This window comes from Dasypus novemcinctus, unplaced genomic scaffold (assembly GCF_030445035.2).
Source record: "Dasypus novemcinctus isolate mDasNov1 unplaced genomic scaffold, mDasNov1.1.hap2 scaffold_107, whole genome shotgun sequence".
Taxonomy (NCBI): Eukaryota; Metazoa; Chordata; class Mammalia; order Cingulata; family Dasypodidae; genus Dasypus; species Dasypus novemcinctus.
The window spans coordinates 260,858-271,911 of NW_026688146.1; positions in this window are offsets into that span (position 1 = coordinate 260,858).

The following is an 11,054-nucleotide window of genomic DNA, read 5'->3' on the forward strand; positions in this document are numbered from 1 at the left end:
TGCATCCATCATCCATGTGGAATGTTAGTCCCTTCTTGATGTAGAGGTGGACTGGACAGAACCATCCCAGGGTCTACAGGATGGAGGAGTAGGATATAGATTAGAGTTGACTTACTGGTGTTCTGCTGGGGAACTATTGTGATTAGTAAGGGAAGAAATTGTAGTAATGATGTGAAGAAAGTGGTCACGGTAGCTGCTGATGTTAGGGAGAAGGAAGAAAAGATAGGATGTGGGTGCATTTTCAGGATTTGGAGTTGTCCTGGGTGATGATGCAGGACAGCTGCCAGACATTGTGTTTCCTGCCATGACCCACTGGGTGGACTGCAGAAGAGTGTAGATTACTATGTAGACCACTGTACATGCGGGACTGCAGTGCTCCAAAATGTATTTACCAGGTGCAGTGAATGTGCCATGATGATGCAAGAGGTTGTTGTTGTGGGAGGAGTGGGGTGAGGGTGGTGGGAGGTATAAAGGGGCCTGTTATTTTTTTAATGTAACATTTAAAAGAAAATAAATAAAAAAACTTCTACATACATTAAGTATCTTTATTCTCAAAAATCCTCTTATCTCCTAATAACATATACAATTCCATGTGTTTATTATTTGTATTTAGTTTATATTAATGAGACCATGCAATATTTGTCCTTTTGTGTCTGGCTTACTTCACTTAGTATAATGTCTTCAAGACTCATCCATGTTATCACATATGTCCCAATTTCATTTCTTCTTACTGCAGCATAATATTCCTTTGTATAGACCACATTTGTTTATACATTCAATCATGAAGGGACACTTGAGTTGTTTCCATCTTTGGCAATTGTGAACAACTTCGTTATGAACATTGGTGTGCAGATGTCTGTTTATGGCCTAGTTTTTAGTTCATCTGGATATATTCCTTGTAGAGGAATTGCTGGATCATGTGACAGTTCTATATTTAGCTTCCTCAGGAACCTCCAAACTGTATTCCATGAAGGCTGCACCATTTTACACTCCCACCAACAGTGAAGGAGTGTTCCTGTTTCTCCACATCCTCTCCAGCACATATTGTTGTCTGTTTATTTTTTTTAATAATGGCCGTTCTATGTGGTGTTAAATGATATCTTATTGTTGTTTTAATTTGCATTTCCCTAATAGCTAGTGATATGAACCATTTATTCATGTGCTTTTTGGCCATTTGTATTTCCTCTTTGGAGAAATGTCTATTTAAATCTTTGGTCCATTTTTAAATTTATTGCTTGCTTTTTTATTGTTGTGTTGTATGATCTCTTTATATAGCATGGAAATCAAACCCTTATCAGATAATTGGTTTCCAAATATTTTCTCCCATTGTCTTGATGCCTTTTCACCTTCTTGATGAAGCCCTTTGAAGCATAGAAATGTTTAAGTTTGAGGAGGTCCCATTTATCCATGTTTTCTTTTTTTGCTCGTGCTTTTGGTGTAAGGTTTATGAATCCTTCACCTACCACCAGGTCTTGAAGATGTTTTCCTACATATTCCTCTAGAGGCTTTATTGTACTTCCTTTTATATTCAGGTCTTTGGTCGACTTTGAGTTTATTTTTGTATAATATGTGAGATAGGGGTCTTCATTCTTTCTTTTGGCTATGGATATCCAGTTCTCCCAACAAAATTTTTTGAATAAGCTTTTCTTCCCCAACTGGGAGGGCTTGACAGGATTGTCAAAAATCACTTGGCCATAGATGTGAGTGTCTGTTTATGAACCATCAATTTGCTTCCATTTGTCTATGTGTCTATGTTTATGACAATACCATGTTGTTTTTACCACTGTAGCTAATTATATGATTTAAAGTCTGTAAGTGAGAGTCCTCCAACTTCACTTTTCCTTTTGAAAATGTTTTTGGCCTTTTGGGGACTCTTACACTTCCATATAGACTTGATAATTGTGTTTTCCATTTGCTAAAAAAAAATACTGGTGGAATTTTTATTTGTATTGCATTGAATCTGTATATCAATTTGGGTAGAATTGACTTCTTAATGATATTTAGTCTTCCAATCCATGAGCAAGAAATGTTATTCCAATTATTTAGGTGTTTTAAAGTCCTTTTTGCAATGCATTATAGTTTTCTGAATACAAGTGTTTTGCATCCTAGGTTAAGTTTATTCCTAAATATTTGATTCTTTTTGTTGCTATTGTACATGGAGTGTTTTTCTTGACTTCCTCCTCAGATTGTGCATTTTTCATGTAAAGAAACACTACTGATTTTTGCTTATTGATCGTGAATACTGACACTCTACTGAAATAATTTATTAGCTGTAGCAGCTTTGTTGTAGATTTTTCAGGACTTTCTAGATATATAATCATCATCTGCGAATAGTGAAAATTTTAATTCTTCTTTTCCAATTTGCATGCCTTTTATTTCTTTTTCTTGTCTAATTGCTTTAGCTAGAAACTCTACCACTACATTGAAGAACAATGTGGTTAGTGAGCATCCTTGTCCTTTCCCTGATGTCAATCAGAAAGTTTTCAATCTTTCACCATTGAATACAATGTTAGCTGTGGGTTTTTCTTATATGGCTTTTATCATGTCGAGAAGTTTCCTTCAATTCCTATTTCTTTGCGTATTTTTCTCAAGAAAGGATACTGTATTTTGTCAGATGCCTTTTCTGTGTCAATTGATAAGATCATGTGATTTTTCTTCTTTGACTTATTAATGTGGTGTATTACGCTGATTGATTTTCTTGTGTTGAACCAGCCTTACATGCCTTGTATATAATCCACTTGATAAAGAAGGATAATTCTTTTAATGTGTTGTTCAATTTGATTAACAAGTATTTTATTGAGGATTTTTGCATCTATATTCATTAGAGAAATGGGCCTATAACTTTATTTTTTTGTAATAGCTTTATTTGGCTTTAGTGTTAGGGTGATATTGGTTTCATAGAATGAGTTTTGTAGCATTCCTTCTTGTTCACTTTTTTGGAAGAACTTGAGTCACATTGGTATTAAATCTTCTTTGAATGCTTGGTAGTACTCACCTGTGAAACTGTCTGGTCAAGGGCTTTTCATTTTGGGGAACTGTTAAATGACTGTTTCAATCTCTTTACTTGTGATTGGTTTGTTGAGTCTTCTGTTTCTTTGAGCATCAGTGTAGGTTGTTTGTACATTCTTAGGAAGTTTTCTATTTTATCTACATTGTCTAGTTTTTTTAGCATAAAAGTAGCATAAAATTGTTCATTCTCCCCCTAAAATGAACTACAAAAACCATACAGTCTGACTCATGCCTATCTATTCTCACTTCTCCCTCCTCATTGGATTCCAGAGCCTCTGTCTTCTTCAGTGCACCTGTCAAACTTGGGGTCTATGCTCAGCTTGTCCCCATGCTTGTAATATCATTTTCTACATCTATGTCCCCTTTCCCTGCCTAGTCTCAATTCCTACTCCTCCTCAAAATATCTTCTCTAATTTCCTTACCATGGAAGGGTTTTTCTTATTGCCATATCCAGATTAGGGCATCCCATTCTATTTTCTCATTGCATCCTGAATCGCCCTTCAAAGGCCAATGCCAACAATTGAACTTTTCAGTTAGACTAATGAGGACAGTTTCTGGCTCTATGGTATTCAATTTTGTATCTTCATGGAATAAATACTTAAGGTGTATTAATGCAGACATGTTGAATGAATGAACATACACACAGAAATGAAATGCACACATAGTATCACACTTTTATACATTCACAAAATGTATTCAATTAACATATTGATGTCTAGTGTGCACAAGGTGTTGTGCACAGGAAACATTTCCTCTGAAGGCTTAAAGAGTAAAACGCATAATGTCATTTCAATGTCAGGGTAAACTCAGGTCCAGTAATTCAGTACTAGTGACTATAAATTATACCAGGTTAAATGTGATTCAGAAGTAGAGTGATTAAAAATCTGATCCCATCTTCCACTTTAGTACTTCCAGTAAGCAAGTATATTCATTTTTAATGCATTCAGGTGAAAGAGGGGTACAAAAATTGTTTTAATATGATACCTAAAATGACTGGGCAAGAGCTATACAATGGTCCATTCCACCATTCATACACCACATGGTTTTCACACCTGGTCCATGCTATTTCCTCAATAAACTACTTGTCTGTGCTTGCCATTGTTTCTGCAGCCTCTAGTAATGGAAAAATGCTGTGTTTCTTGGTACAGAAGTCAGTTAAAGTTTACGTATCAGCTTGGTCTCCATGTCTTGACTGCGAGCACCTCTAGGGCTAGGGGCAACAGGGTATTCATCTGTGCACTGTTTGCACTGCAAACTATTCTGATGCTGGGAATTATTGGTTTCTGAGTCCAAAAGATGGAATCTCAGAAACCAAAGTTATGGACACCCAGTGTGCTACAGATGTGGCCCGATCAAAGCTTTGCTTATTATTCAATCAAGTAAAAGTGAAACCTCTGAATCAATTTAATCTAATATGCCCAGAGGAGCTGACCAGTTCACAAACAAAATCTAACATCTATTTTTGGAATTCATAATCAATATCAAACTGCTACAGAGTGTGTCCAGAAACAGAACTTATATGTCGGTATTTATTATCCTCAATACATAGCAATTCAAATATGTGGAAAAATAAGGAATATTCCCAAAATGTTGTTGGATCTTTAAAATAACCACAGACAGAAGAAAGGAGGGAAACCTTTATCATGCATTCCAGGATAATTAGGATAAAAGGAAATTTATAAACAAAAAACTGAAAACCAAAGTGGAAGTCTATTCAAATGTATTCCAAACATACAAAACTAACTAGAATATGAGTATTCAATATTAGATTTAATGTAATGAAAAAGGACAAAAAAATGTAATTTAATGTTGAAAAGTTGGATGATGTGACTGTCATTCTCCTGACATTATTAGAGAAAAAATGTGATCCACTTCTTAATTGGTGAAGGTAAATGCAAGCATGGTGTTGATTTTCTTCAGGCATTCTATTTATTGCAGGAAAATATTCAGTTACAACTTAAGAAGTCTTATTTTCCACAGAATATGTTCTATACCATAATCCATGGTGAGTGTTCCTATCTGGTCTTAATAAAATAATATAGCACCTAGGAGCAAAGATGTAGCCTAGTAATCCAGCACTGGAAGCCAAGCTGGAGAAGATTTCAATGGCTGCCATTACCTTCCCCTTGGTGCTGTGGTAGACAGAGAGGAAACTGACCCAAACCCTGCAGAACACCAGCAAGGTGTCAAGCAGGTTCCTGGCCATGAAAGCTACATTGAAGCTGCAGAGGGCCAAGCAGCCCAGGTATCCCAGGACACAGTAGAAGGCAGTAGCTGAGCCCTTAAGACACTCAATGGTAATATAACCAGGCTCAGTGTGTGCATCTTTATCAATGAATGGGGGAGAGGTTCTGAACCAGATTCCAGAGAGTATCATCTGGATTAGGGAGCAAATGGAAATAGCAAAGTTAGGTGGCCCTGATTCCAAACACTGCCTCATCCTTCTCCCTAGAGCAGGGACCTTGAATTCCAGAACCACAGTGATTGTTTTGGCCAAAACAGTGGGCACAGCCACTGCAAAAATAATTCTAAATGTGATTTGTCAGAGGATGCAGATGGCTGTGTTGGGATAAATGATGAAGAGCAAGGAGCATAGGAAACACAGGGTAAGGGAGATGAGCGGGATGTAGCTGAGGATCCATTTATTGACCTTGACGGTGGGAGTGTCTTGGTGCTTCACAAAGACCCCAAGAATAACAGTAGTGAGGAAAGAGAAGCAAAGAGCTGTGCAGACCAGAGTCAACCCCAATGGGTCTTTTGGAGGGAATGAGTTCTCTCATTGTTTGCATTCTGATGATCTGGACACTTCACACAGTGTTCTACATCTGGTGAGAAATGCAAAGTGTCATCAGCCCATGTTCAGTAATTCTCACTTATTCACTTGACCCAAAAGAATAACATTGGACAATTTCAGCCAAATTTGTCCAGCTTGTGATGATTTTAAATAACCCTGTGCTTTAATGTGTTTGTTGTTCCTTCCCTAAACTTTCTCTTAGACCTCTGGCTTTCTTTTAAACATTCAGTCCATCAATTTGATAACAGTGTAATTTATTTACTGTTGAGCTTCCATTCTTTTCTTGTCCACACATCATACTTTTTCTAGTGGATTTTCTGCTTGTTTCTGTAGATGGCCCCTGTATAATTTTGATGTAATTCACTATTGACTAGATCTATGTTAAATAATTTATTCCACTTGTGGCTTGACCATTCATTGCCAAACAGAAAATATCAGTATTAATGTAATTAACATTCATTAAACTTTTCCTTTAAGGTTGATGATATATGATGATACATGTCTTATTAAACAAATTTTCTCCTTTGAAAATGAAAACATTCTTCTCCTTTTTGTTTCTTTAAGGTTTTCATTTTTACATTTAGAATTACAATTTTCCTGATATTGATGAATCTGCATGTGACCAATTTGTTTCTAGACATGTCATTTGGTTCATTTTATTTCCTTTTTATCCTTATGATGAAACATTATAGTGACTTAAAAAAAGAAACAGGTAGAATATACATTCCCATTTCACTCCTTGTTTTAAAGTTTGTCTTAGCAAAGCTTTTTGAAAATGATCTCATAGGAATGATTTAATAAATTGTAATTGCCCCATAAAGTTGTGATTGTGATAACAACTGCATTGACTCAGTCAATCAATTTGGAGAATAATGAAATCTTTACAATATTGAGTCCTTTCAATTATGAACATGGTTCATCCCTCCATTTATTTAGTTTTCTTTAAATTTTTCTTGATACCTTTATTATAAAGAAGCCTTTCCAAACTTTCCTAAATATTATTTTTAGGCATTTAATACTTTCAAGATATTTTAAATATCATCTTTGGAAGTTTCATTTTATAAAGCCCTATGAGTTGCATATATAAGAAGCTTTTATATTACCCTTGTATTCAGACCACTAAACTGAGTTTATAAAATCTTCCAGATCTTCAACTTATGCAATAAACTCCTTTCCAAATTATGTCAATTTTACTTTATCCTTTCAAATAATTATTCCTTCCAATCTTTTTCTTGCCAATATTGCTTTGGGAAGGATCTCCAGTGCATTGTTAGATGTGTTAATATTGAAAATTTTTGCTTTGTTATTGATCTCCCAGGCATGAAATACTTCAATATGATGTGAAATTTGTGTTAGTTTTCAGGAAGTATCTTTTAAAGGATGAAGATGGTTCTTCTCAATTTTTATTTGATAAGTTATGCTTTTGTTGTTTGTTCTAAAATCACTGGTGGGTGTTGAATTTTATTAAGTATTTTCCTTCATTCACTGAGATGACAGTTTCTACTTTTCAGGGGGTACATATACTGAATTACCTTGCTTTGCCATGATAAATCCTCTTTATAAAATATTGCTGGAATTAGACTGCAGATTTTTCTTTATGATATGTGAGCTTATGTTTAAAAAAGCTAGAAACCTGTAAATTTCCTATTTTTAATGGCCTTATAAGATTTTGATACAAATGTTAAGCCGTAATCATAAATGGAGATATTTTCCCATTTTTTTCCTATTCCTTGGAAAAGTTTGAGTAAATAAGTATTATTTTTTCCTTGAAAGTTTAGTGGAATTCCCCAATAAGGCCATTGGTCAATATGAAAATTTATGAGAATGTTTTAATCTATAGATTCAATCACTGAAGAAGATATGAATCTTTTCAGATTTTTTATTTTGGGGGCCTATTTTTTGGCAACTTTTATTTTTCTAGGAATAGGTGAATATCATTTATTTTTTTGTCTTTATTTTTTAATATTACATTAAAAAATATGAGGTCCCCATACACCCCCCAACCCCCTCACCCCACTTCCCCCCCATAACAACAACCTCCTCCATCATCATGATACATTCATTGCATTTGGTGAATACATCTCTGAGCACCACTGCACCTCATGGTCAATGGTCCACATCATAGCTCACACTCTCCCATATTCCACCCACTGGGCCATGGGGGGACATACAATGTCTGGTAACTGTCCATGCAGCACCACCCAGGACAACCTCAAGTCCTGAAAATGCCCCCACATCTCATCTCTTCCTCCCATTCCCTACCCCCAGCAGCCACCATGGCCGCTTTCTCTACACCAATGACACATTTTCTTCCATTACTAATCACAATATTTCATGAATAGAATATCAGTAAGTCCACTCTAATCCATACTCTATTTGTCCATCCTGTGGACCTTGGAATGGTTGTGTCCACTCCACATCTATATCAACAGGAGAGGCTTGTGAACAAAGATCACATCTGAGTCCAGCTCCATCACACAGAAACACAAATTCCAAAGTAGGGCCAACTGACATGGCACTGAACTCCAAGTGCCATGACCATAGGACCTGTGGATCTCTGTAGCCCTCCAAAGAACCAATACCCGGGGTTGTATCTACTTTATCTGTCACTGGAACTCTGCTGAGGAATGCATAAGGGCAACCCCTTTGATAATCTCCTGGATCTTTTTGGAGACTCACAGCCATATAGACTAATTTGTCCTTTCCATTTCCCCCTTCGATTCAGGTCACACAGCATTTTTAACTCCTGGTATTATATGTAGATTGAGATATTTTGTTGGTGCGAGTTGACCTTTTATTCAAGGTCATTTTCTAGTTACATCATCAGCTGGTACTTGGTAGTAATCCCTCCATGCCAGGGAGGCTCATTCCTGGGAGTCATGTCCCAATCTGAGGGGGAGGCAACACATTTACATGCTGAGTTTGGCTTCAAGACTGGCCACATTTGAGCAACACGAAGGAAGGCTCTCAGGAGGTAACTCTTAGGCACCCTGCAGCTCTAGACCTTATTCTTATTTCAGGTGCACAGGCTCACAAGCATAATCATTAGTATCAAGGGCTCATTGTTGGACCTTACTTATTTTTTGGTCTTTGCTATTGCACTTGGGGGATTGTTACTGTTCATTTAGGGGCTGTGGTAGAGCTCCCCTGGCTAGGAATTCAGCACTCCCTCAGTTGTTTTTAATTGTATCCACTATGAAAATATCCAAACATTTTTATGTACCCTGGATATATGCCCTGTAGAACATCCTGCCAACCATGTGTCCCCTGTCAATAACATCCCACACCAGTATTCCTCCCCTGCCATTGATGAACCTCTCTGTGATCCAAAACATCATGAAAAGTGAAACCCAATATATTGCCAGGTTCCATTAATAGTAAAATGGAATATAGTGATGAGTTTAAAGGTTAGATATAGAATACATATTAACTTGGAAAAATTAAGGTAAAAATAAATTGGGGTATCAAAAAATTTAAAAATGCAAAAGCTTTGTTTTGGATGTTTTACCTTCCGTCACTGCAATAAGTGTTGCCCTGTATGCAAATAGGCAAGGCAAGTACTTCCGTCTTTTCCTCAGTGTCTATGTCCTCTCTTTTTCTTTTCTTTTCTCCTAACTATTGAGCTTCTCTTCACAAGAGCCCTAGATCACAGTAATTCATATATACATTATATACAGTACTCCCACACATCCACCATAAAACCTTTTCCCTTCCACAGTGATTTCCTAATAACTTATTCATATATTTACTGAAACTGATGTACAGACTCTGAGACAATAGCTTTCAAACAAGGTGACATCTGTGCTTACATCGTGGTCCATACTTTAGGATACACAGGTTTCTAAATTTTTAGTTATCCTATGTTTTACATTATGGTTTACATTATTAGTCTGTCATCCCCTATATGTTTATGGTGTAATATTACATGTTTTATATCCATCCTTGTGTACTCTCGCGAAACTCCTCTCTTATCCTTACATTTACATTGGTTCTATCCATTCAACATCCATTTTCCCCTCCCCTTGTGGCCCAAAGTGACAGTCAACCTCCATTTCCCAAGGAGCCATGTAAAGAGATACTTGCAACAGTGTTCAGGGCCTGACTTGCTCAGCTGCCCTAATGCCCTGGGAGCCACCCTTTCTCTCAAGAGATACAGTTCCCTCTATTTGATGGCATTAGTCCTCCCCAGGATGTGGGTCCACCCTCACTCTCACTCCTTGGGTCTCTACCCAATGGTGCAACCCACCCTGGCAAAATGAGCATTCAGACATTCCCCAGGAGTCCATCCCACATCAGACCATCCCCTCCGAGCATCCTAAACAGGTAACACTCCTGATTATATTTTGATACGATTTTCTCAGTATTTTACTCTTAACCAACAACTGACTCTCTCCTATGTTCATATGTTGCCCCTCCCTCCTCCCAATTTTTGGGCAATATTACCCATCCACCCATCCCTAGCCCCCCTCAAATCTGCAAAGCCCCACCCAAAGGCAACCCATTGCCCCCATTTTATTTCTTCTTTGTGCTCATACTTACCATCAGCTCATCATAGATTTCACACCTGCAGACGTCGGCTCACATCCTTCCTCCACCCCCCGATTTCCTGTAAGCCTATTTTCCAGTCTCTAGCTCTTTGAGGCAGCTTGCTTATTTCATATCATTGAGGTCATGTAGTATTTGTCCTTCAATGCCTGGGTTGCTTCACTCAACATAAGGTTCTCAAGATTCATCCATGTTATCACGTGTGTTTGTAGTGTATTTGTTCTTACAGCTGCGTAGTATTCCATTGTATGTATATACCTCATTTTATTGATCCACTCGTCTGTTGATGGGCATTTGGGTTGATTCCAACTTTTGGCGATAGTGAACAATACTGCTATGAACATTGGTGTGCATATATTGGTTTGTGTCCTTGTTTTCAGTTCTGCTGGGTATATACCCAGGAGTGGTTTTGCTGGGTCATATGGCAAATCTATGGTTAGTTTTTTGAGAAACCACCAAACTGTCATCCAGAATGGCTGGATCCTTCTGCATTCCCACCAGCAGTGGATGAGTGTTCCCCTTTCTTCACATACTCTCCAGCATTTGTAGTCTTCTGTTTTTTTCATAGCTGCCAATCTTATGGGAATAAGATGGTATCTCATTGTAATTTTGATTTGCATTTCCCTGATAGCTAGAGATTTGGAGCATTTTTTCATGTGCTTTTTAGCCATTTGTATTTCTTCTATGGAAAAGTTCTGTTTAAATC